Below are 27,614 nucleotides of genomic sequence, written 5' to 3'. Positions count from 1 at the left end.
AATGACAGGATGCTTATCATTTTAATTCCAACAACCTGCTGAGTCAGAGGAACACTCTGTATCACAGCACAAAAAAACAAACAAAAAACACCACAAGTTTTTTTAAGAATTCACCAAGTACCACTGCTGAAATAAAAATCTTTGAATGCAAGGAGCTAAGCTTGTCCACAGCTTCATGATCTGAAATCTACTCATACTTTCATTACCATCAGAACTTACTATGTAAGGTAACGAAAATTCATGAAGATTAAAAGCCCCTTGGTAAGGGCATTTAAGCCTTTATCTTTAATAACTTATTAACAATGTAGAAAGACTACACTGTCCCTACATTTTTGTTCTGCTTTGTTCATACAAAGCAAAGATTCTACCTATGCTATCCTTTTCCACATCCTCCTTAAAAAAAAAGAGTAAGAGAATCTTGGGAATGTGGCAAGGTATTTTTGTTTATTCTAAAGTAATAACATATGAGAAGTTAAAGATAAATTGTGTTTATATCTATCCATTATATGTAACTAAACTTGCTTGCTATAAATTCTTAGAGCAAGTTGTTCCTTCATATTACGATGACAGCACATTTTCTGTATCAGACTAGCAAAAACCCAAGTCTGAGACCACACCATAAAACAGAGGACTTGGGCTTCCCTGGTGGCACAGTGGTTGAGAGTCCGCCTGCCGATGCAGGCGACACGGGTTAGTGCCCCGGTCTGGGAGGATCCCACATGCCGCGGAGCGGCTGGGCCCGTGAGCCATGGCTGCTGCACGTCCGGAGCCTGTGCTCCACAACGGGAGAGGCCACAACAGTGAGAGGCCCCGCGTACCGCAAAAAAAAAAAAAAAAAAAAACAAAACACAGAGGACTTATCAGATTGTTAACAACATTAACTGGTACCATCTTTTCTGAAACTCAAAGTGGCAATATTGTAAAAAGTGTTTCTCACACTACCCTGAACCTAAATTCCACAATTAAGACTGTATCCCTCCATGTATACTGCCTCAAGAACTCAAAGGAAACAGAGGTTTTGACTGAAATACTGTGTATCATAGCAAAAAGAAAGTGCAGCCAAAAGTAACTGCTTAAATAAATTATGGTATATCCAAACAAGGCAGTTGTTAAAAAGAATGAAGCAAAACTGTGCAGGGAAGATACTCATTAAGACAAAAAAAAAAAAGGACACAGATGAGAATTCCCTGGTGGTCCAGTGGTTAGGACTTGGCATTCTCACTGCCGTGGCCCCAGGTTCAATCCCTGGTCAGGAAACTAAAGATCCTGCGAGCTGCACGGTGCGGCCAAAAAACTAAACTAAAACTAAAACAATAAAATAAAATGTTCGTTCTTAGTGCCAAATATAATTCAAAGTATTTTTAATTTTTACAAGTTGTGTTCAGCTAAAACTGTGTTATTCAGAGTATATTATTCACATGAACAGTAGTTACTTTACACTATATTACACACATCTAATAATTATTATTCACAATTACATACAAAAAGGCAATAGATGGTAAGAGTTTGCAAGACATAAAGTTTCTCCTTGCTCAGAACTTGTATCACAAATGCTGACACAGAGGGACAACAGAATCACTTTATCATGAAATAGATGTGATCACAGCCTATTTTAATTATTTTTTTACCTATGGTACAGCACAAATCCAGCAAAACAAGTGTTGAACGACCTTCCAAGAAAATGAATTCCTGATACTTTTTGGCACTTCAACTTTATCTTCTCTTCTGATATGAGTCCCATGACAAGGGTTACAACTTCTCCATGTTAACACCTAAAGGCTGTGAAGGAGGGAATTCCCTGGCGGTCCAATGGTTAGGACTCGGCGCTTTCGCTGACAGGACCCGGGTTCAATCCCTGGTTGGGCAGCTAAGATCCCACGAGCCTCGAGGCATGGCCAAAAAAAAAATATATATATATATATATATATATATATATATATATATTGCGAAGGATTAAAATACTAGTGCAACACAAATTTCAACAAGCCAATCTTCATTACATGAGCAAGTTAATGCATTAAACTAATAACCTATTTTGAACCATCACCTTAAGAGATCTATTAGTAGGATAACAACATAATTTATTAACCAAACTAGGATGCTTCTGAAAATAAAGAGGGTACCATTAACAATGTACACCAAGACAACAGATATAAACTAGGACATGTGATCACCTTAACCATCCAGAAGCCTTAGACAAGCTGATCCCTCCCTCCAAGATACACTTTTGTTACTTTGTTTCTAAAATGCCATTTCACTGGTCTCTTGTTCTCAGTCTCCTTTACTGGCCCTTCCTCTTTTGACCTCACAGTATTGGAGTCCTTGGACTTCTCTATATTCACTTTCTTGACATCAGTCTTATGGCTTTCAAAACCACCTATAGCAATAACTCATATAAGTTCTATCTCCAACCCAAATTTCTCACGATGTCTAGAAATATATTATTTAATTTCCTAATGACATCTCAAATATTGTACAACATGTTCAAAACTGAACTCCTGGGCTTCCCTGGTGGCGCAGTGGTTGAGAGTCCGCCTGCCGATGCAGGGGATGCGGGTTCGTGCCCCGGTCTGGGAAGATCCCACGTGACACGGAGCGGCTGGGCCCGTGAGCCATGGCCGCTGAGCCTGCGCGTCCGGAGCTTGTGCTCTGCAGTGGGAGAGGCCACAACAGTGAGAGGCCCGCATACCGCAAAAAAAAAAAAAAAAAAAAAAAAAAACTGAACTCCTGGGACTTCCCTGATGGTCCAGTGGTTAAGACTCTGCACTTCCAACGCAGGGGGCTCGGGTTCGATCCCTGGTCAGGGAACCAAGATCCTACATGCCGTGTGGCACAGCCAAAAAAAAAAAAAAAAGAGCTCCTTATCTTCACACCCTGCCCCCCATAACGTGCCACCCCGTACGTGTTTACCCCATCTCAGTTGATACCAACTGTGTCCTTAAAGTTACTCAGGCCAAATTCTTAGACTTCCCACTCCCCATAATCAATCTGTCAAAAAATTCTTTTGGCTCTATCTGTAAAATATACACAGAATCCAGTCATTTCTCAACATAGCTATGATAACAAAGCACCATCTTTCTCACTTGGATTACTATGTTAACTTCCTAACTAGTCTCCCTGCTTCCACCCTTGCTGCCTACAAGTCTATTCTCAACACAGCAACCAAAGAAAAAGACGTTTCAAATATAAAAAACTCAGGGCTTCCCTGGTGATGCAGTGGTTGAGAAACCGCCTGTCAGTGCCGGGGACACAGGTTCAATCCCTGGTCTGGGAAGATCCCGTATGCTGCAGACCAACTAAGCCTCTGTGCCACAACTACTGAGCCTGCGCTCTAGAGTCCGCGAGCCACAACTACTGAGCCCACATGCCACAACTGCTGAAGCCCAAGCACCTAGAGCCCGTGCTCCGCAACAAGAGAAGCCACCAGAGGGCTTCCCTGGTGGCGCAGTGGTTGAGAGTCCGCCTGCCAATGCAGGGGACACGGGTTCGTGCCCTGGTCCGGGAAGATCCCACATGCAGCGGAGCGGCTAGGCCCGTGAGCCATGGCCACTGAGCCTGCACGTCCAGAGCCTGTGCTCCGCAATGGGAGCGGCCACAACAGTGAGAGGCCCGTGTAAAAGAGAAGCCACCAGAATGAGAAGCCCGCGAACTGCAACGAAGAGTAGGCCCCGCTCGCTGCAACCAGAGAAAAACCTGCGCGGAGCAACGAAGACCCAACGCAGCCAGAAACAATAAATAAATAAAATAAATAAATTTATATATATTAAAAAAACCTCAGATAGGTCATCCTGTGCTCAAAACCCTCCACTGACTCAGAATTGGAAGCCTGAGTCCTTATAATAGCCGATGAACGAACACAGCTTGATGGAACCTAGCCACCTGTACTCTTCTGGCCTTCCTCTTCTTCACTCCCCCTTGCTCAATTCCCTTTAGCTACAATGGCCTCCTTGCTGCTTCTCCAGCACACTCTCACCTTAGATGCCTCTGCCTGGAATCCTCTTCTTCCAGATACCCAGATGGCTAACTACCTCACTTCTTCAAGTCTACACAAATGTCACCTTCTCAGTGAGGATCACCCTGACCACAAAATTGCAACCCCCCCTTTTTTCCACATTACATCACCAAACATGGGTAACATTTATATTTGCCCATCTCCTCATATGTAAATTCCATGAAGGCAGATCATAACTGTCTATTGTTCACCAACTTATAACAAGCACTACATAGTAGGAGCTCACTACATATTTGAAAAGCTGTAAACTGATGCTTAGGATTTTGCAACCTATATTTTGACTCTACCAAAAGGCATGGAAACCCACTGAAATTTTCCTAGTCAGAAATAAAAATCACATGAGAGGAAATAACAATCACATGAGAGGAAATAACAGATGATTTTTAATTTTACTGCCTCAGTAGCATACACTATTAAGTTGTTAAGACCCTTCCAATTAACCTTTAGCATAATGTGTATATATAAATTGAGTCACAATGTTTTATAGAACATGTTTATTGAAATATGTTAAGTGCAAAGCTATAAAGTGACTATTCAACAGCTTTCCACTAAAATGTTTAGATGTTAAATTCTTTCAAGACCACTAAATTTGAGATTCCAAGATATTCCTTAACTGTAAGGAATTTGTGGCCCAGGAGTATTCTATTTGTATATGCAGTGCCTAGTATTGGTCTCCATAATACACCAGGGACTCAGGGACTTTAAATAATTATTAATTTCCTATCAAGGCAAAGTCTTAAAGAACAGTTCAAAAACAGCTACCACTTCAATTGGCCTCCTTATCTTCATTATTAAAAATGTACACAGGCATAAGTCTTCCAAAACCCCAAAGGACTTGTTATCACAGCGCTGGGATTTCAACAGTGGAAACAATAATAGCAACAATCTTGCAACAAAAACACTAAATCCTTCCAAGCAGTAATTCTACTACTGTTATTCCCCCCAGCATTTCTCAATTTAACACTATGAATGAAAGGGCACTGACATTTGACAGCAATATACTATAAGACAGCTGTTACCTGAACAGTGATAACAAAAAATCTCCCAAAGATATAGTTGTATAAAAAGTAAAACAGGGCTTCCCTGGTGGCGCAGTGGCTGAGAGTCCACCGGCCGATGCAGGGGACACAGGTTCGTGCCCTGGTCCGGGAAGATCCCACATGCCGCAGAGCGGCTGAGCCCGTGAGCCATGGCCTCTGAGCCTGCGTGTCCGGAGCCCATGCTCCGCAATGGGAGAGGCCACAACAGTGAGAGGCCCGCGTACCGCAAAAAAAAAAAAAAAAAAAAAAAAAAGTAAAACAGCAATTCTGGAAGACTGTTTAAGCGTGTTCTCAGTACTTTTCCTAATATTTAAAATTTTAGAAACAATCCATATATCCATCAGTGAAGGATTATCTACCTACATGCAATGGAATCCCACCCAACATGTGAAAGACATTTAAAAAGTAGTTTTGCTGTAAACGTTCACTACACACTGGAAAATGAAAGAAAGCTTATAAAATGGTATATAGAAGTCCAACTTATGTAAAATTACTTCACATTTTAACTGGAGAACACTACACAGTATTACAAATTGTTTCCTAAACATCCAATCTAAGGAATACTGAAGCAGTTGTGGTTTATAGTTAATCCTCTAAGTGTTATGTAAAAGAACACCCATGACACTGACTGAAAAGCTGCAGTACTCTGAACAGCATGATCCCATCCCATAAACACACCCATGTTAACGTGCAGAAAAAATAAGCTCTAGATTAATAGAGATTACAGAGAGGCTTTCACTTAAAATTCCATTTTTAAATAAGTCCAAGAAATCTATACACTTCATGCATATAACATATGCACAATGTTATTCACTGCAGCAATATTTATCATAGCAAAGGAATGGCCATGAGTTGGTGACTGGTGAATAAACATCTCGGACTATGTACAAAGTAGTCTACTCTTTGTTTAAGCTTTCATTTCTATATATATGCTACTTTTTGTTTTGTATATATGCATACATATACGTAGTTGCTTTTTTGCAAAAAATACACAGGAAAGATCAGACATAAACTAATAAAAAGTTACCTATACTGGAGTGGGTGAGAACTGGGTAGAACACACAGAAATCAGAACAAAAATTCACAGACTGTATCTTTTATATGGTTTTGACTTTTGAACCATATTTATGTTTGAAATTTAATTAAATAAGAAAAAAACTAGGGCTTCCCTGGTGGCGCAGTGGTTGAGAGTCCGCCTGCCGATGCAGGGGACGCAGGTTCGTGCCCCAGTCCGGGAAGATCCCACATGCCGTGGAGCGGCTAGGCCCGTGAGCCATGGCCACTGGGCCTGCGCATCTGGAGCCTGTGCTCTGCAACGGGAGAGGCCACAACAGTGAGAGGCCCGCGTACCACAAAAAAAAAAAAAAAAAAGAAAAGAAAAGAAAAAAACTAATATCAAGCACAAAGAATGAACTGGAATATCAAGCTGGTAACAAAGAACGCAGTGAAAACGAATATTACAAGTAACTACTGAACACAGTATCTGAACATCCTTGATGTACAGTGGGATATATATATATTTTTTTTTTTTTTTTTTTTTTGTGGTACGCGGGCCTCTCACTGTTGTGGCCTCTCCCGTTGCGGAGCACAGGCTCTGGACGCGCAGGCTCAGCGGCCATGGCTCACGGGCCCAGCCGCTCCGCGGCATGTGGGATCTTCCCGGACCGGGGCACGAACCCGTGTCCCCTGCATCGGCAGGCGGACTCTCAACCACTGCGCCACCAGGGAAGCCCGAATGGGATATATTTTTAAGAACAGAGAAAATTCAAAAAAATTTGACTCAATAAGCTTACTGTTAGCAATATTTCATTGCAATTTTAAGCTACTTTTATATATTACTGGATACAGCAAATAAATTAATAGGAATCCAGATTCAGTGCAGATCAATGTAGTGCAGATCAATGTAGTAAAGATGAAACTAAAAAACCTGGAATATTTTATTCGAAATAGAAGTATCAACAGGAACTCATTTTTAAAATTTCCTAATTGAGTCTAATAAAACATACCAAACTGTACAATGAAAACTACAAAACTGTTTAAAGAAATCAATAGAAAGATGACAGGAGCAGGGGACTTTCCCTGGTGGTGCAGTGGTTAAGAATCCGCCTGCCAGTGCAGGGGCCACGGGTTCAAGCCCTGGTCTAGGAAGATCCCACATGCCGCGGAGCAACTAAGCCCGTGTGCCACAACTACGGAAGCCCGCACACCTAGAGCCTGTGCTCTGCAACAGGAGAAGCCACCGCAATGAGAAGCCTGCGCACCACAACGGAGAGTAGTAGCCCCCGCTCGCCACAACTAGAGAAAGCCTGTGTGCAGCAACCAAGATCCAATGCAGCCAAAAATAAATAAATAAATAAACTTAAAAAAAAAAATGACAGGAACAAATGGAAGGACATTCCATGTTCATGAATTGAAAGAGTTAATATTGTTAAAATGTCCCTGCTACCCAAAGCCATCTGTAGATTCAACACAATCCTTAACAAAATTCCAATGGCATTTTCCATAGGAAAAAAAAAAAATCCTAAATTTTTTTTTTTTTTTTTTGCAGTGCGGGCCTCTCACTGTTGTGGCCTCTCCCATCGCAGAGCACAGGCTCCAGACCGCGCAGGCTCAGCGGCCATGGCTCACGGGCGTAGCCGCTCCATGGCATGTGGGATCCTCCCGGACCAGGGCACGAACCCGTGTCCCCTGCCATCGGCAGGCGGCCTCTCAACCACTGCGCCACCAGGGAAGCCAAAAAAATCCTAAAATTTTTATGAAACCACAAAAGATCCTGAATAGCCAAAGCAATCATAAAAAAGAAAAAACCCAGGGACTTCCACCTATACGCAGGTTTTGTCAGTAAATATGTACTACGGCACTACCCGATCTGTGGTTAGATGTGGAACTGCACATAATGACACCAACTGTAAAGTTATATGTGGGAACTGATGCCCCTTATTCCACATTGTTCAAGAGTCAACTCTGTATGCAATGGAATTCTATTCAGCCATGAGGGGGAAAAAACATCCTGCCATTTGCTGTAACATGGTTGGGTCCTGAGGACATTATGCTAAGTGAGATGAGTCAGACAAAGACCATGACTTCCCTCTATTCCACAAAGAAGACGTCCCCAACCTAACTTATAGATACAAAGAGCTGATAACCGATTGATGGTTTCCAGAAGTAGGCATGTATTAAATTTTTATGTGAAGGTGGTCAAAAGGTACAAGTTTCCAGTTATAAAGTAAATAAGTCCTGGGGATGTAATGTACAACATTTAGAATGTACAACTTTTAGAATAAACCTTGAAAGTCAGGGAAAAAGGAAAAAACAGATTTTTTCATAACTATGTGTGGTGATGTTTAGATTTATTGTGATCATTTTGAAATATATGCAAATTTCAAATCATTATGTTGTACACCTGAAACTAATATGTTAAGTGTATCTTAATAAAAAATAAATTAAGGGACTTCCCTGGTGGCGCAGTGGTTAAGAATCCGCCTGCCAGCCAATGCAGGGGACACAGGTTCAAGCCCTGGTCTGGGAAGATCCCACATGCCGCGGAGCAACTAAGCCCATGCGCCAAAACTACTGAGCCTGCGCTCTAGAGTCTGCAAGCCACAACTACTGAAGCCTGCGCACCTAGAGCCCGTGCTCCACAACAAGAGAAGCCACCGCAATGAAAAGCCTGCGCGCTGCAATGAAGACCCAGAGCAGCCAAAAATAAATAAAATTTATTTAAAAATTAATTAATTAAAATGTAAGAAAATTGAACTTGAAAAAACCGAGTGGAATGGTGGTTACTGGGGGTGGGGGACTGGGTGTTTAAAGGTACACACTTGCAACTAGTAGATAAATAAGTCCTGGAGATCTAATACACAGTACAGTGATTACACACAACAAAACTGTATTATAAACATTAAATCTGCTAAGATCTTAACTGTTCCCACCACTGGAAGAAATGATAATTATACACTGATAGAGATGGTAGCTAACAGTACAATGGCAATTACTTGCAACTAGTAGATAAATAAGTCCTGGAGATCTAATACACAGTACAGTGATTACACACAACAAAACTGTATTATAAACATTAAATCTGCTAAGATCTTAACTGTTCCCACCACTAGAAGAAATGATAATTATACACTGATAGAGATGGTAGCTAACAGTACAATGGCAATTATATTGCAATATAAATGTATCAAATCAATGTGTTATACACCTTAAATGATACCCCAAAAGCAATGAGCCCATCTAACTTCCGGATCATGGTTTCTAAATACTAAAAAGAACCAAGGTTCCTTGGAGATATGACTAACGAGGAAGATGCAAGGTGAGTTTGGCTCATCCTATGACAAAAATAGGAACACTCAAAAATTTCATCAGAGAGAAACGAGCCAATTAAAAGGATTCTTCTAATTTTGGGTCTATCTGAGCACCAAAATGAACTTATAACCAATGTTTCTACAATCTTCCCTAAATGCAGCATCATTTAGAAATGCTTGAGGGAACAAAACATAGAAATAATCTGGTGATTTTACTATTGCCAATCTGTATACTCTAAATTGTTAATTTATCTCAAACATATATTTTTGAATCCACACACACTGGTGATCAAGTTTACTTTTTGCAGGCACAAATTTCTTTCTATGAATTCTAAGTTCTTCATATGTGTGCAGATGAAGAAAATTCCAAACAGTTAAGCATCCTGACATAAACAGAAGATTAAATGAAAATGTGTTATCTAAATCTGAAATTTCAGTAAGCCACTATGGATAAAAGTTCCTTCCAATAAATCACAGAGTAAAAAAAATTGACTACGACTATAATACAGTGAATAAGAATCCCTAAATCCATGATTATACTTAAAGAGGAAAGACAAGATGCACCAGAAAGGTGCTGGCTAACAAATTTAGAAAGTATAAAAGAAAAATAAAGTTACCATTCTGTAATACCCCTGACCAGTATAAAAACTGATTCAGGCAAGAATCACCAATGCCTAAAAAACCTCAGGTGGGACATTTGTACAGTATTACCCACTAATTACAAAGGGAAAAAAATGTCCCTCTACCATAGAGATGGCTGTCACTACCTTAAATAAATGATCAAGTTACTAATGGTGAGAATACCCAACAAATGTGCCTACTGATATGTTGCAATATGAAGTGTCACTTTGGAGTATTCTTGCCAAAGATGGCTAACATAAACCTAACCACACCTCATAAACCTAACCACACCTCTACACCTATCAATTCACAGGAAATAAAGGGTTTTAAGGAACAAGTTTAACTATACATGAGAACCTAATCAGACAAATCCAAGTGTTGGATTATTCTACCAGACTACTGGCCTATACTCGCGAGCCAGAGAGAAAGTCAGCAGGAAGAGAGAGGAAAAAGTGGGGTCTGTTCTAGAATACAAAACCAAAATGAAAAGGTTTAACGTGAACAGTAATCTGAGCTTAATTGAAAAAAGCTATAAAAGGGTGGTCCAGTGATTAAGACTCCGCACTCTCAATGCAAGGGGCCCAGCCAGGTTCGATCCCTAGTCAGGGAACTAGATCCCACATGCCACAACTAAGAGACCACGTGCCTCAACTAAGACCTGCCGCAGACAAATAAATAAATACATATATTTTTTTAAAGCTACAAAAGATATTCTTGAGGCATCTGGGGAAGTTTTTAAACTGACTGGATATTATAGAAGTATTTAATATTCTGGGAGGGATAAATTGGGAGATTGGGATTGACATATACACACTACTATATACAAAATAGGTCACTAATAAGGACTTACTGTATAGCACAGGGAGCTCTACTCAACACTCTGTAATGGCCTATATGGGAAAGGAATCAGTGGGTATATGTATGTGTATAACTGATTCACTTTGATGTATACCTGAAACTAATACAACATTGTAAATTAACTATACTCTAATAAAAAAATTTTTTTAAGTATTTAATATTCTTAGATGTACTATGACTATGCCAGAAAGTCTTAATTTGTAGGAGATACATGCTGAAACATCTGGGATCAAATACTTCAGTAAAAATATAGAAATATAGAGAAAATAAACATGGCAAAACGTTAACTGTTTAATCTAGGAAGAAGTTATGGGATTGTTCACTGTATTATTCTTTGCATTTTTCTGTACATGTGAAACTTTTCTTAATAAAACTGGGGATGGGGGCATGTATTACCTTTATAATTTAAAGCAGGAATTACAAGCATGTGATGGGATTTCCAAAAATTCACTTGGTACTCAAGTGTATTTTAATTTTTACAAGTATATGGTAATTTTTACAAAATGAAAATTTAAGCTAAGTTTAAGCAATTTTAAAAAATTTAAAGCCATAAGACCAGTAACTACACATAACACAAGGGTAAATTACCTTGAATAAGTGATGAACCTCTATGCTTCCCCCTCCCCATTTGTAAAATTAGGCCTCAACTATATCATAGCTTTCCCAAAAGGGCTTATCTTTAAGAGGCAGGAGGTATAGCAGGGATAAGGATCTCCTAAGCCCTCAAGGCAACAACAGGAGGTATCCATTACAAGCACAGTGGATGATGCTCTATCACCTCAATATCGGCTTTAACAGCTAGCTAAAAAGTAAACAACTGTCAAATCTCTTCAGTGGAGCTGCTGGAGAAGTTCCCAAACCACATGCTAAAGGAGTATAGCCAGGCAGACCAAATTGTTACTGACTGGTCCAGAGTGATGATATGGTAAAGCTGAGTGGTTGGCTTCTGACAGGAGCAATTAATACCCTTAAACTTGTCTTCTCTGTTTAAGTGGCATCCAAGACAGCTGCAATGCTGCTATGCACACACACACTCTCAAATTAAAGCTTCATCTTTACTTTCACATCATTTTTAATGTTGGGCTCAAAATACATTCACATTTTTCTAAAGGTATTACATTTTGTCAATAAAAAAGGATGAGCCTTTATCTTTAAGCATTTCAATTTAAAATTTTTGAATGGCTCGAAAAAATGTTTTAAATGTATCACATATTTATTTATGCAAATGAGGCTTCTCTTTGATGATGACTGTCAACAATTTGGAGATTATTAAAATGTATGTAGCCTTTTCAAGCATAAAACCGACATAACCCTGATTACAGAAACAAGGCCAAATTCATTAAACTTTGAAATATTTTTAACTGAAAAATTTTACTATTATCATCCCTTATTTTATCAGGATTATGCAAAATGTCAAATGCTCCTTTTCCATTTCACTCCAGTGTACCATAAAAATCATCTGCCAGAGGTGGCATTCCTATTAATTCAAACACTTGAGCCTAACCATATACCATGTACATAACTTTAGATGCTATAGAAAACACAAAAGTAAACACTGATCTCAAGGGGCTTAAGAGAATACAGAATTTACTGTAATGCTTGCAACTAAGGCAATTGTATATAAGAACTGGGAGAAGAAAGAGAGGTATTTAAAATGCTGATTCCTGGGAATTCCCTGGCTATCCAGTGTTTAGGACTCTGAGCTTTCACTGCCGTGGGCAGGGGTTCAATCCTTGGTCAGGGAACTAAGATCCTGCAAGCTGCGCAGCATGGCCAAAAAAAAAAAATTAAAAAATTAAAAATAAATAAAATGCTGATTCCTAAGCATCACCCTACACCAAAAGGGTCAAAATCTTTGGGGGAAGAGAACAGGACACTGCATTTTAAACTCTGGAGGTGAGTCTTATGCATTTTAAAGTTAGAAAACCACTGACTTTATAAATAGCTCTGGGATTAGTTTAAGAAAAGTATAGCTTAAGGCAATCTTCTTGCTACTAAGATAAGGAAAGCCCCTCCCACTGATTCCTTTTTCTCCCCTTAATTCCTTTCAGCTGGACCAAAGACATGTCTGTAAAGACACTTTGGTTTCCCATAGCAACCTTCATAGTTATCACCTAACTTGCTCTAGGTTTAGGTACTTTAAGAAGCCAAATAGACCAGACCCAAAGCTATCAGTTTATTGAACCGCCAACTTCCAGTATTAAAAATACATAGAATTCTGAGGTCTACTAATACCAAAGTCTGACCTTGAAAATTCCCAAGTCTTAAAAGTAGCATCCTGATTAGAAGCTGAGTTGAGCCTTCTTCTCTCATTCATTTTCTCCAATTATAGAAATGTTCCACAACTGCACTGTTCAATGTGGCAGCTACTAACCACATGTGGCTACTTGAAATGTGGCTAGGGTGACTGAAAAACTGAATTTTTAATATTTTACTTAATTTTAACTAATCTTAGTATAAAATTAGGGACTTCCCTGGCGGTCCAGTGGTTAAGACTCCATGCTTCCAATGCAGGGGGCTCAGGTTCGATCACCGCTTGGGGAATTAAGATACAACATGCACTGTGGTGCGGCCAAAAAAAAAAAAAGGCCACATGTGGGTAGTGTTACCATAATGGACAAAGTTGCAAAGTACTAATGGCCCATATAAATCAGGGAAAAGTATCTACTCTAGCATCCAGAAGCAACCATTACTAATTTTCCCAGATGTCCCACTTCTTCCTTTGGTTTTTTTTTTTTTTTTTTTTTTTTTTTTGCGGTACGCGGGCCTCTCACTGCTGTGGCCTCCCCCGCTGCAGAGCACAGGCTCCGGATGCGCAGGCCCAGCGGCCATGGCTCACGGGCCCAGCAGCTCCGCGGCATGTGGGATCCTCCCAGACCGGGGCACGAACCCGTATCCCCTGCATCGGCAGGCGGACTCTCAACCACTGCGCCACCAGGGAGGCCCCTTCCTTTGGTTTTAAGAGAGCTCACTACTTTCTACAGAACTTCATGACCAACTAAGCACTAACTTAAAACAAAATACATACCCTGATATTTAATATTCCTCCAGGAGGCAGGGACTCTAGATTTACACTGCACAGTTCCAAGCCATTCATCCAAAATGTTGGCTCACTTATTAAAATTTCAGTTATAATTACTGTGTACATAATAGGATAACTTATAGGAACATAATCACAACAAACACTTAAATACTAGAATTGTTCTAAGCATTTTACATACAGTTGACACTTAAACAACAGGGGTTTGAAATGAGAGGGTCCACTTATATGCGGATGTTTTTCAATACAGTACTATATCCAAAGTTGTTTGAATCTATGGATAAAAAGAGCCAACTGTAAAGTCACCCGTGAATTTTTTACTTCAAAGCTGTTGGTGCGCTCCAACTCTCAGGCTGTTCAAGGGTCAACTATATTAGTTTATTTAAACCTGATAACTTGTTGAGGAAGATATTATCCCAACTTTAAAGAGAAAGTTTAACTTGCAGCTACTAAGTAGTAGTAGAGTTGTGAAGACATGACAATAGAACAATAAATGTATGATTTTAAAAACTTGTATTATAACTTCAAAATCAATATTTTAAAGAGTCTAATTGTTTTGGGGTTTTTTTTGGCTGTGTTAAGTCTTCGTTGCTGCGCACGGGCTTTCTCTAGTTGCTTCGTTCCGGTGTGCAGGCTTCTCATTGCAGTGGTTTCTCTTGTTGCGGAGCATGGGCTCTAGGCACGTGGGCTTAGTAGTTGTGGCACACTGGCTTAGCTGCCAGCTTAGCTGCTCCACAGCATGTGGGATCTTCCCACACCAGAGATCGAACCCGTGTCCTCCTGCATTGGCAGGCAGATTCTTAACCACTGTGCCACCAGAGAAATCCCTAACTGTTTTAATGCCATTTCCTGATATAAATATCTCCAACCTTACAGAAAGCGATGAATAGTAAGAGCTTTAGGCCCCTAAACCCCCATCCCTGCACTTTGTCTTTTAACTCGTTTCTTTTTCATCCAGGAAATGACCAACTCTTTATTTTTTCTTTAAGATTTACTTTATTAATTATTTATTTTATTTATTTTTGGCTGCGCAGGGTCTTAGTTGCGGCAAGCGGGATCTTCCGTTGAGGCATGCAGGATCTTTTGTTGCGGCGCGCGGGCTTCTCTCTCGTTGTGGTGTGTGGGTTTTCTCTCTAGTTGTGGCAGGCAGGATCCAAGATGCATGGGCTCTGTAGTTGTGGTGCGCAGGTTCCAGAGCATGTGGTCCCTGTAGTTTGTGGCACACAGGCTCCCTAGTTGAGGCATGAGAGCTCAGTGGCCCCGCAGCATGTGGGATCTTAGTTCCCTGACCATGGCTCCAACCCACGTCCCCTGCTTTCCAAGGTGGGTTCTTTACCACCGGACCACCAGGGAAGTCCCAGACAAACTGTTTAAAACGTTATCAATTGAGAACTGCCTAGGCATCCATCAAAAGGGCACTGGTTAAGTAAATCATAAAATGGAATATCATTTAACACTAAAAAAAGGAGCTAGAAAGGTTGGAAATATCTATTAGGGTTTTTAAAAGCAAGTGACATGTGTACGTATGTCCTTATATGCAAAGTATCTAGAAGGATACAAACGGTAACCATAAATGAAAAGTTAGATGAAGGAAGCTGGAAAGGGAATTGAACTTTGTTCCCCCACTGATAGAAAAGTAATTTTCTGGCTTCCCTGGTGGCACAGTGGTTAAGAATCTGCCTGCCAATGCAGGGAACATGGGTTCGAGCCCTGGTCCGGGAAGATCCCACATGCCGCGGAGCACCTAAGCTCGTGTGCCAGAACTACTGAGCCTGCGCTCTAGAGCCCGCAAGCCACAACTACTGAGCCCACTCACAACTACTGAAGTCTGTGCACCTAGAGCCCGTGCTCCACAAGAGAAGCCACCGCAATGAGAAGCCCGCACACCGCCACGAAGAGTAGCCCCCGCTTGCCGCAACTAGAGAAAGCCCGCGCGCAGCAACCAAGACCCAATGCAGCCAAAAAAAAAAGAAAAAAGAAAACTTAAGTCAATAAAGTTTTTTTTTTTTTTTTTTTTTGCAGATTCTAAGGTTCTCTATACAGAATCCCAATCTATAGAGGTCTGAACCTCAGTCACTGTGCAGAAGAGTTAATTTAACATAGAAGGCCTGAGGCTGCTATACCTAGGAAGGCTTGCCAGGTTGGCTCTTGGCCAGTGTCAGAATTTGGATTTTGAGAGAACGAATTCCCACTCCCAGAACTAATAAGAGTGGCTCACTGTGCCTAAACTGTACCCAAAAATGTGGTTTATGTTGAACACCTGCTTTCCCTCTGGGAACCTGGAATTTTGCTATGTGGTAGGCAGAAGGTGCCTACATGACCAACCTAGGCACTGAGTTTCTAATAAGCTTCCCTGCCGGGAGACATTTCATACACATATGCTGTCACAATTGCTGGAGGAATTAAGTAGGTCCTGCGTGACTCCACTGGGAGAGGCACTAGGAGAGGCTCGTGCTCAGGAGAATGAGCCTAGTTTTCTCTGGACTCCACCCCATATGCATTTTCCCTTTCCTGATTTTGCTTTGTATCCTTTTGTTGTAATAAATCATAACCCTGAGTACAACCATATGCCAAGTCCTGTGAGCCCTTCTAGTGAATTACTGAACCTGAACCTGGGGATGGTAGTCCTGGGGGACCCCCCCCAACACACTCATCCTGTTACTAGCCAAGAGGAAAAGCCTTCTGAAGGTAGGCTCATTTTGTAGGTCTCATTTTGTAGGTTTCTTCTCTAGTATGTGCAGAATCCATTTCAGAATTTTGCATTTTATCATAAAGACAATCCTGGAAGCTATTTGGATTGCCTTAGATATGTCTTAGGGAATAGGGAAGTGGCAGAGTCTGATTAGATAATCATCAAATCTGTTTCCTCTTCCTGGATAAACAGCTAGACTATATTGCTCAGCCTCTTGCACAGGTGTGGCCAACAAACTAAGTTATACCCAATGAAATGTAGGCCAAATATGATACCAGCCACTGGTCCATAAAACCTCCTACTCACGACCCTCTGATCCTCTCACCAAGCACCACGACCCTCTGGTTCTCTCACCAAGCACCAGCTATGAACAGAACTCCTAACAGCTAGAGGAGGGTGGCACCAAAAGATGGAAGGAGCTTGGGTTCTTGAATTACAACATAGAAGGTAACCTAAATGAACACTCTCAATGAAAGTTATCTGAGGAAAGTCATCTGAGTATAAATGTCGACTTTGCTAAGCCACTGATACCTTGGGGTTGTTTGTTACAACCCTAGCCTGCTTTTGCCTACCAAAAGAGGACATGGTTGGGTGAAAACTTTCAGGAGTTACTCTTGACAATGTGAAACACTGAGAAAGTAAAGAGTAGGTCACAGAGAAATTAAGACTATCAGTGGGAAAAAGAAGTGAATGCACTCAAGAGGGAACTGCAAGGATTCTAAAACTGTAAAGAATAAGTAAAACTGTAAAGAATAAGGAAAGAAGTGAAGAAAGAGGAGGAATCAAACACTCATCTTTCCAGACTAAGCAGCTGGGTTCCACTCACTCCTAACATGAAACAACTGAGGAAGACAAAGTGTGAAGGGCAAGAAAGATAACGAGGCATGCCTGGAGTAAAGCATACAGATGAAATCCACTGGGCAGTTAGATTTACAGTCTGAAGCATGGAAAGTGTGGGCTGCTAATGACTCATCTCAGTGTCATCAACATATAGATGATAGCATGGGAGAACTACAGAAATGAGAATAAGAGAGGGCCTATAGAGTAGCGGTTCCCCAACCTTTTTTGGCACCAGGGACCAGTTCTGTGGAAGACAATTTTTCTACTGGGGGGGGCGGGGGGATGGTTCGGGCAGTGATTTTGAGCAATGGTTCAGGTGGTAATGCGAGCTATGATGGGGAGAAGCAAATGAAGCTTCTCTCGCTTGCCCGCCGCTCACCTCCTGCTGTGTTGGGGGGAGGGGTTGGAGATCCCTGCTATAGAGAGTCCTAAGGAAGCTTAGCATTTAAGGGAAGGTGAAAAAAAACCCCAAAAACAGAGGAACTCAAAAACTAAAAACAGGGACTTCCCTGGTGTGCAGTGGTTAAGACTCTGAGCTCCCAATGCAGGGGACCTGGTTCGACTCCTGGTCAGGGAAATAGATCCCACATGCATGCTGCAACTAAGGAGCCCATGTGCCTGCCCGCATGCCACAACTAAGGAGCCCAGGAGCTGCAACTAAGACCTGGCACAACCAAATAAATATTAAAAAAAAAAAAAAAACCTAAATACAGAACTACCATATGATCCAGCAATTCCACTCCTAGGTATATGTCAGAAGAAAATTAAAACCCTAGTTTGAAAAGATACATGTACCTCAATGCACATAGCAGCATTATTTATAAAAGCCAAGATATGAAAGCAACCTAAGTGTCCATCAACAGAGGAACAGATAAAGTAGATGTGCCCATTTATATACACACATATATAAAATGGACTATTACTCAGCCATAAAAAAAAAAAGAGGGACTTCCCTGGTGGTCCACTGGTTAAGACTCCGTGCTCCCACTGCTGGGGGCATGGGTTCAATCCCTGGTCGGGGAGCTAAGATCCCACATGCCATGTGGCTCAGCCAAAAAAAAAAAAAAAGAAATTCTGCCATTTGCAACAACATGGATGGACCTACAGGGTATTATGCTTAGTGGAGTCAAAGACAAATACTGTATGCTATCTTATATGTGAAATCTTAAAAAAAACGCAAATGAATATAACAAAACAGAAACAGATTCACAGACAGAACAAACTAGTGGTTAAAGGGTGGAGACGGATGGGAGGAGGGGCAAGACAGGGGCAAGGGATTAAGAGGTACAAGCTACTATGTATAAAATAAATAAGCTCTAAGGATATATTGTACAGCACAGGGAATATAACCAATATTTTATAGTAATTTTAAATAGAGTATAACCTATAAAAACATTGAATCACTACGTTGTACACCTGAAACTCATAACATTGTAAATCAACTATACTTCAATAAGAAGAAAACAAAGGAAGTCAAAAAGGGAAACAAAGAGTGGACAGAGAGGTGGAAGAAACAGTGATTAATATCAGAAACCAAGGAGAGTTCTCTTCTTAATGGTAATAAGTAAAACCTAGAAACAGACAGCATCCCTAAGAGAGCTCCAAGGAAGAATCTTTGTCCACTGTGGTAGGCAGCCTCTAAAATAACCCCAAAGATCCCTGCCTAATATTTACACCTTTAAGTAATCTGCTCCCCTTAAGTGTGGGCTGGACCTTAAACACTGCTTCAAAATAAGAGAACAGAAAGCCATTTCCAAGATTAAGTTACAAGAAGACTGACTGCTGTCTGGTTTACCTCTCTCCGAGCCTGTGCTCTGACAGAAAGAAGCAAGCAGTCAAGTTGCGAGTAACCCTGTGGAGAGGGCAATGTGGCACGGAACTGATATGTCCCAAACAATAGCCGGCAAGGATCTGAGACCTGTCAACTGCTACGTGAGTAAGCTTGTACCCTTCAGACCCTTCTCACGACCCTTCAGACACGAGATGAGTATGGCCTGTGACTACTTGCACTGCAACTTTGTGAGAGACACTGAGTCCGAAGCATCTAGCCAGGTTGTGCCTGTGAAATAGTAAAAAGCAAAGAAGCTTTAAATAGCTAAATTTGGGGGTAATTTGTTGTACAGCAACTGATAACTAATACATCCATAATAGTCTATGAAAACCATGCGGGAGAGATCTTATGACATACATTTGGTGGTATAAAAAAAAGAAAGAAACTATTATAAATTATCAGAATTACCAACTAGGAGATCCCTAATACCTTCGAAAGGGACGTTAGTGGTTACCAGGAGGCAAGCAAATAAAGAGGACAAAACCATCAGGTAATAAGACCAGGGCCTAGCTCAAGCCCCTGCCCCTCTGAAACCTTCCAAACACATCAGATTGTCTACAGGTTGATGTGCTGATCTACCTTCCCTTCCCTTCAGTATGCATGACACATACTGTTAAAATTTAATCACACTGTTCTCTATTGTTTCATGTGTATTATCCTTTTCATCAGTGCCTGGGGACATACCTTGGGTTTATTCCCTATCTCTTCTTTGCCACCACTCCCAACCAAACGACCAGCTTTGAGGACATCAAAGATTTTCCATAGGGCTTCCCTGGTGGCGCAGTGGTTGAGAGTCCGCCTGCTGATGCAGGGCACACGGGTTCGTGCCCCGGACCGGGAAGATCCCACATGCCGCGGAGCGGCTAGGCCCGTGAGCCATGGCCGCTGAGCCTGCGCGTCTGGAGCACAGGCTCCGCAACGGGAGAGGCCACAACAGTGAGAGGCCCACGTACAGAAAAAAAAAAAAAAAAAATTTCCATAACCCTGCTAAATAAGTCCAATACCGTATTCAATTTCTAGGTCCCTAAAATACAATCTGACTAGACTTAACAGGAAACAAAATGTAGTCAAAGTTTGGTAAATTTCTTCTACCTTCATCACCCATCAAAGGTGGAGATAATTTTCCATAATCTCATTTCAGGTTGGTTTGTCTTTAGTTGTGATAGCAGCACTATTTTATGTATCACTTACAAACTTTATTTGGCAGTATTTTTCCTGACATGATACATCCCAATTTCAGAGGTGTTAAAATGTTAAAAATTTGTTTTATAATCAGTGAAATATGGTATTCCTTTTCTATATGTAGTGTTTTCACATATGCTGTTGTAAAATTAAAATAATTTTAAGTAAATTTGTGACTTACCCCAACAATAGTTGGATAAAAGTTAAGTAAAATAACCCTGACAACAAACATGAACCCCAAAAGGGTATTTACTGGTATTTATAATCTAGAGGGCGATATCATCTCCAAAAGCATTTTGAAAGGGAGAGCCATTGGCATTCAATGAGAATTAGAGATGCAATAAACATCTTGCAAGGAAGGAGGACAGCACCACCAATAAACTATTCTGCCCCAAAATCAATAGTGTCCTTATTGAGAAAATAGCTTTTGCATCCACTTTATTTATTTATTTATTTATTAATTATTATTTTTATTTTATTTTTTTTCCCCTGTACGTGGGCCTCTCACTGTTGTGGCCTCTCCCGTGCTCCGGACGCGCAGGCTCAGCGGCCATGGCTCACGGGCCCAGCCGCTCTGCAGCATGTGGGATCTTCCCGGACCGGGGCACGAACCCATGTCCCCTAGCGTCGGCAGACGGACTCTCAACCACTGCGCCACCAGGGAAGCCCTGCATCCACTTTCTGCAGGGTGGGCCCTACATGCGAACACCTCAAGTTTGGCTTTCCAAAGTTAATACAAAGCCAAGCACAACTTAAATCCACCAAATGGTAGGAAATAGTATATGGCTAATGTGAAGTGGCTACCAAAACTTATCAGAGAAACAGTTTACACACTACTATTATGTATATTAACCTAGTCAAATACTTGTTGAGTACTTACTATGTGTCAGGTATTTGAGATACATCAGTGAACAGCCATGCATACATCCCTGCATTCCCACTGGGGGAAAGAAACTAATCATAAAAAAATTATCAAGCATTTCAAGAGACACTAAGTACTATGGAAAAATAGCAAGGGTAAAGGTGAACCACACTGGGGTGGGGAGGGCGGGAGGAGATTGCAAAGTAGGGTGGTCAGAGTAAGCCTTATGGAGGAAGTAGTATTTGAAATTTTAAGGAGCTGAGGGGGTTTAGCCATGCACATATCTGAGAGAAGAATGTTCCAGACAGAGGGACTGTCAGTTAATGCAAAGCCTTCCTCAGAGAGTACATGGCATATGTGAGAAAAAGTATGGAGGCCAAGTGTAGCTGAAGTAAACTTAATGAGGGGGAGAGTGAAGAGAGTAAGCTGGGGAGAAGGAGAAACATATGAAGAGGTATAGGGCAGCGCTAAATCCTGTAGGTGATAAAAAGACTTTCTTTGGCTTTTACTAAAGACAAAGGAGAATCAATGGGTGGTTTTGAGCAGGAGACACAATATAATTTTTAAAAATATAAGAATCACTCCAGATGATAAACTGAGAATAAACTACAGGGGAACAAGGGTAGAAAGCAAGGTAGATAATAGCACATTAAGGGGAAATTAATAAAACCCAAACACAGGAGAACCCTACAAAGCTATACACAAATATCCCAAAACAAGGTTACTATATTAAAGTAAGTTACCATACCAACGTTTTGCGGTTGCCAGAATCCTTTGAGGGCTTACTGATTGAAGAAGACAAAAATCAAAATGAAATACTTTCAAGTAATTTTTACATTTTACCTTTGGACAGACAACCTCAACTTCTGTAATCTCTGGTATAACTGTCTGTTTGAAAAAGGGAACAGGAATATTCCTAAAATATCCATGCCATAACAGTGGATATATATACATGGTACACTTACCTCTTCATTACCTAAAGAATAAAAAGCACTAATATGAGTAATCCAAATCAAGGGCATCCCCAAATTATGTACTACTGGGCTTAGAAAGGTCTAGTGTAAAACTTTTTTTTTAGAACCCAGCTGGCAAGGGATAAGGAAATATTCAAGAACATTATGGTCGACAGGTAATAAATGGGTTTGAAATGAAAGCTTTGCCAAGGATAAAAACAAATGGATCAAGAGTTGACTGGGACTTCCCTGGTGGTCCAGTGGTTAAGACTCTGCGCTTCCAATACAGGGGGCACGGGTTCGATCCCTGGGGTCAGGGAACTAAGATCCCACATGCTGCGCGGTGTGGCCAAAAAAAAGGGCAACAGAACCTTAATACTAACTTTTAAAGCACATTTAATAGCCTTGTGTGGATAGCTTCACAATTTTATTTCACCTTATTTTACTTACTTACTTATTTTTTGGCCACTCAGCATGTGGGATCTTAGTTCCCAACCAGGGATCAAACCCGCAACCCCTGAAGTGGAAGCGCAGAGTCTTAACCACTGGATCGCCAGGGAAGTCACTTCACAATTTTAGAATTACTACAATCTGTACATCAGCATAGTTTAAACAATTGTGTTAGCAAATAACCATTCATATTTAAAAACTGAAAAAGTGAAAAGAGCCCAAAAAGCATGCTTACTTCAAAATCAGAAAAGAACCAAGTTCCTGATCTGAAATCAACTGAATATTCAGAAGCATCTTCCCAGTAGCATGTGTAAAATTATAAAGCTATGCACTATGTATTTAAGATAACTAAAAAATAATAACAGAGAGTACCCTTCTTAGAGCTACATTATCTTAAAACTGTAACTACACCAGAAGAAAACTTGCTCAAATTATCTGTCACAATTCAATTTACAGTGCTGAAGAACATTTTAAAACTTAAGTCGCTCCATCCTTTGAAGGCCTCAATGGAAATGCAAGTTTATTACACTGAGGTTAAGTAACGACCATTCGCAATAATTGCAAAAGACTATCTTTTTGTCAGACTAGAGTTTTATATTTTCACACTGAAGAGATGAAAAACCCAAATCTTGTGTCTTGTCCTCCAAAAATAAGTGGTTGGTCATAGATTATTCTCACCTTTATGATGCATGATCAGATTCATAGAACTTTTCCTTGTACTGAACTTTAGCAGTACGGAAAGACAGAATCACCATTAGGCTAGAGTAGGAAAACCTGGTCTAACATTAAACTAAGGAAGTCACCTCACTTTCCTGGGCTTCAATTTCCTACAGATGACACCATAATTCTGTATGACTAGATTTTAAAGCTTAACCTTCTAAAAGATGTCAACAGAATTATAAGTATATAGCTCCAAGAAAAACAGTCTGTGTCCTCAAAAGAAAACCAGGGTGTACCGTTTTCCAAGAACGCCATGTTCTATAAATCTACCCAACTGTAACAAATGAAGTATTATTCAATTACAATTCGGGGCAACTGTATGTATATGTTTGGAGGATGGGAGACTTCTTACCTACTATAAAGTGAGACAACTTATAAGGCAATAAATACATGGTAAAGGTAAGTGAAACTAGCCAAGAGGAATGTAAGAAATCAATTTTGCTTAGGGAAGTCAGGGAAAAGATTATAGACAGTACATCTGAGTATGAACTTAGAACGATGGATAATGTTTTTGTAGATACAGACGATGACATTCCAGATAAAAGGGGCAAAAATGTATTTGGGAACCACTGTGCAACAGTCTTTTAACTAAAGCATAAGTTGTTCTATGCTGCTATAAGTAGGGAGGGATCAATACTTACACAATAAGCTCCAGGCCAAGGTACTTGAAAAACTTTGGCATATAGGATGCCTAGTTTCAAGCCAATGATTTAGTAGACAATTTGGCATTAATGTAAAGAATTAACTGTATTCCCAGAATCATTTACAATTAGAACATATTCACATATTACTTATGTAATAAAGAAATCCAATAAGCAAATGAAGGGGAAAAGATACTGGAGATTAGCTAGAAAGCTATTGCAGAAAAGACAGGGTCTGAAACAAAGGAGTAACTATTCTTATAATGAGTCTACCAAAAAATTTAAAAGTAACACTGCATTTCAAAACTAAGAGCTCTAAATCCAAGGTGACAAACTTTCAAACTGATTATCTGAAAGGGAAAATGCTGAGCCCTTAATATGAAGTTTAAGAGCAATAAAAGTGTCTTTCACAATATGCTTTCATTCCATGTTACATTTTGTATAATTAGTCCAAAAAAACAAAAAACAAACAAACAAAAAAGCACAACAATAAAACCAACACCTCTCCTGCAGACAGTTTAACATCTCATTCAACATTTTAATTTAGCCTAGAGGTATATCCTGAGCCTTCCAGCATTAGACAGAAATGCATTTTTTTTCCTCCAGAAATGCATTTCTTAAACCTATGCTCCACACTCCCAAAGGCTGCATTTCCTTCAAATCTCAACACAGGATTTCAGATTAAGTCTACACCTCTAATTAGTGACTTCTCAAACAATGCTTTCCAACGAATAATTTGTTTTATTTGCTTTCCTACATTCTTGCAAATATATGAATGAAAAGTACGTTAAAATTAACTACTGTGTACATGTAGGGTGCAAAAGGTTTTGAGCCCATTTTAGCTTTGAAACATGTTTCTTAAAAACTGTGAGCAAACAGAAAAGGAACTGCTGGATCTTTCTTTATATAAGGTCTTAAAACAAGACTCAGTAGGATGCCATTTTGAAACTTCCCAGCAGGAAGTTCAGTTTGATCAGAGGGCTGGTTAAGAAATGCTTCAACTAATAATATGAACTGACTTGAAAGTTAGCTTTGCTCTTTTACAAAAGAATATACCAAGTTCACAGCAGGTACTACTTTTGTTAATTCAAGAACCATAAACTTCTCATGAAAAATAAGTGTCTTGAAATATCTGAGCATTCAGTTAAAATTACTGTGATAAATTCTCTTCCAAGGTATTGAGTACCAAAGATCTGTTATGTGGTAGAATGAAATAAAGACTCAAGTTCATAAATTTAAATTGTCTAAAAAGAAAGCTTTTCATAACTAGATCAGAATCTAACCCAAAAAAAGGCAAAAGCAAGGATAATTTGAGATTAGTCTTTAAACATGTTGTCAAGAAATAGGAAGCATTTCTTCTTCTGTCCTCACAATTGTTTTTGCTTTTTTTTTTTTAATGACTTAACCCAAAGTTAGGAGGACATCACAGTACTTAGCCTGACAAGATCCATATTAAAGAGATTGGGATTTAAAAACCCCAGTAGAAATTTAAGAGACCATAAAGAAAGCTAAGCCAGAGATCCATTCGAGTGAGTTAGGAACCAAAAGCATTTCAGTTCTGTTCCACCATAATGCCACAAAAGGCTGCCCTAAAACTTCTACGATTACAATCTTAGGCAAGAAAGGGTAATACTTTCAGTTACTGATGGTCAAATCTTGGTGCCTTGATTCTAGACTTAAGTTTCCATGGAAGGACTTGGGCCCCCACTTGTTGAAAAGGGACCAACTCTCTAAACAAGTTTTATCATCATGGGACCTTTTCAGTCAAAGCACAACTAGATGTCTAAAACTTTATGTATCATCAGTTCATTTTCTCCTCAGACAAGGTAACAATCTGCAGTGTCCTACAACAGGATTATTTAAACTGATACCATATATCTCATTAATAGCTAAAATACTACACTGCCAATCTTTGGATGGGTAGGAATGTCAACCTGAGCACATTAAACCCAAATACTTCTACACAAACAAGTTTGTTCTTAATCTGTTTGACCTATTTCCTGATTTTGTACGTGTCCAACCATTTTTTCATCCGTGTATCCCTAACTCCTATCAAACGGATTGTCATGAGGCAAATGTTCAGAATGTTTTTTGCAAAAGGTAATCAACTACACTCACTCAAATTAACTGGTCAAATAAACTCCCCAAGGCAATCGAATTTTAGAGAAAGAGGGAGACTAAGTGCTATTACTCACTTTCAGGAAAAAAATACTTTTTATTAGAGTCCTAAAAACTGTGACATTTGAATGACTTCAAGGGGCAAAGTTTCTGCTCGAAGTTTAACTTTAAACACAACATTTCCAAACCCACAGATATTAAGCATTAAAGCTTCATCCTAGTGAGGGTACTCCTCTGTGGGAGCCCGGTGGGGTGAAATCTGAGGAGGGGGTGGTACTGAAAAAGAACACCTGTGCGTTTGGCCTTACGAAACCCTCTAGAAAGACCTGTAGTAAGTCTCTCTCCCACCAGCGCTGAGGCCTACAAGTGCTCGGCTAGGAAGCGGGCACTTCCTACGGATGAGCGGAACCGCCACTACAGCACAGACACTGGGCCCGGTGGGTGAGGGCCGACTTTGGAGACAGAGTGAGCGCCCGGGCGCGCGAGTGGAACAAAACCTGTGGCAAGAAGTAATGAGGAAGTGCTCTCTCCCGCCCGCCCCTCCCACCGGCGGACACCCGAAACACCCGGGGTTTGACAACGTGCTGGGGGCGGGGGAGGGGACTGGCAGTTCCAGGTCCGCCCAGAGGAACTGGGAGCCTGTACTCCAAACACGGGCCCCTCGCTCCCGGAGCTAGGCCTCCGGGGCCGATGCCCGCTGCACCCATCCAGCAGCTGAGGAGCTCGTGGGGTCTGAGAAGGGTGCAGTCCGCGCGAACCGAGGCCCAGCCGCCCAAGCTGCCGCCACTGCCGCCCTCAGAACCTCCAGGCCCGGGCCGGGGGCCATCCCGGGTCTCATCCCGCGCTCTGCCCTCCGCTTTGTGGAGCCTTCGCCTCCGCCTCCTCTCTTCAGAGCCCGAAGACTCTACAGCCGAGGGAAGAGAGTCCGCCCTCTCTCGCCTCTCCACTTCCCCGTCCTGACTGCCCCTCACACAGCGGAGCGCCGGGAAACGCTCCCAGTGGCCCCGGGACCACCCCCGTTCCTTCCCGCACCGGCGCCCGCTTTCCGTAGCTGACACCGCCCGCCGGCCCCAGCACCCGACCCCAACACACCTCACCTCAGGCGGCTCCGGCGGCGCTGGACACAGGAAACTCCTTGGTCCCCGACTCCGGCTCTCCTCGACCCCTCTTCAGTTAACTCCGCTTGTTTCTCTACAAAATGGCGCCGGAGGTCGCGCGCTCACGTCGCGGCCTTTCCCCTCCCCGTTCCCATTTCATCATTCGCTGCCCGCTCGAGGAGGGAGGGCCCCAGCACCAGCCAATGATCGTACCCCGCCCGTGGCTTCTGCCCAATCACCGACGGGTGCCCGCGGATTTAAACCAATCACACACTATCACTTGCAGAAGTCAAGGAAGAAACCAGGCTCTTGCTAGCAACTACCAATCCAGACTCCTACTTCGCGGG

General features: G+C 41.1%; 1 protein-coding gene across 7 annotated transcripts in view; it reads right to left on the bottom strand.

The window, feature by feature from the left end:
• Positions 1-27,391, bottom strand: part of CNOT1 (CCR4-NOT transcription complex subunit 1) — a 104,961-nt gene extending 77,570 nt beyond the window's left edge. For 6 of the 7 annotated variants that reach the window (XM_081216862.1, XM_081216867.1, XM_081216865.1 and 3 more), the window contains exon 1: positions 27,263-27,382. The gene's annotated coding sequence lies outside the window, so the exon portion shown is untranslated. Of the gene's footprint in view, positions 1-27,262 lie in introns of all 7 variants that reach the window. The other variant, XM_081216863.1, reaches the window with a different exon arrangement.
• Positions 27,392-27,614: the final 223 nt, after the last annotated feature.

The sequence above is a fragment of the Mesoplodon bidens genome, assembly GCF_964165515.1.
Source record: "Mesoplodon bidens genome assembly, chromosome: 18".
NCBI lineage: Eukaryota > Metazoa > Chordata > Mammalia > Artiodactyla > Ziphiidae > Mesoplodon > Mesoplodon bidens.
This window is presented reverse-complemented; position numbering and strand designations above follow the sequence as displayed.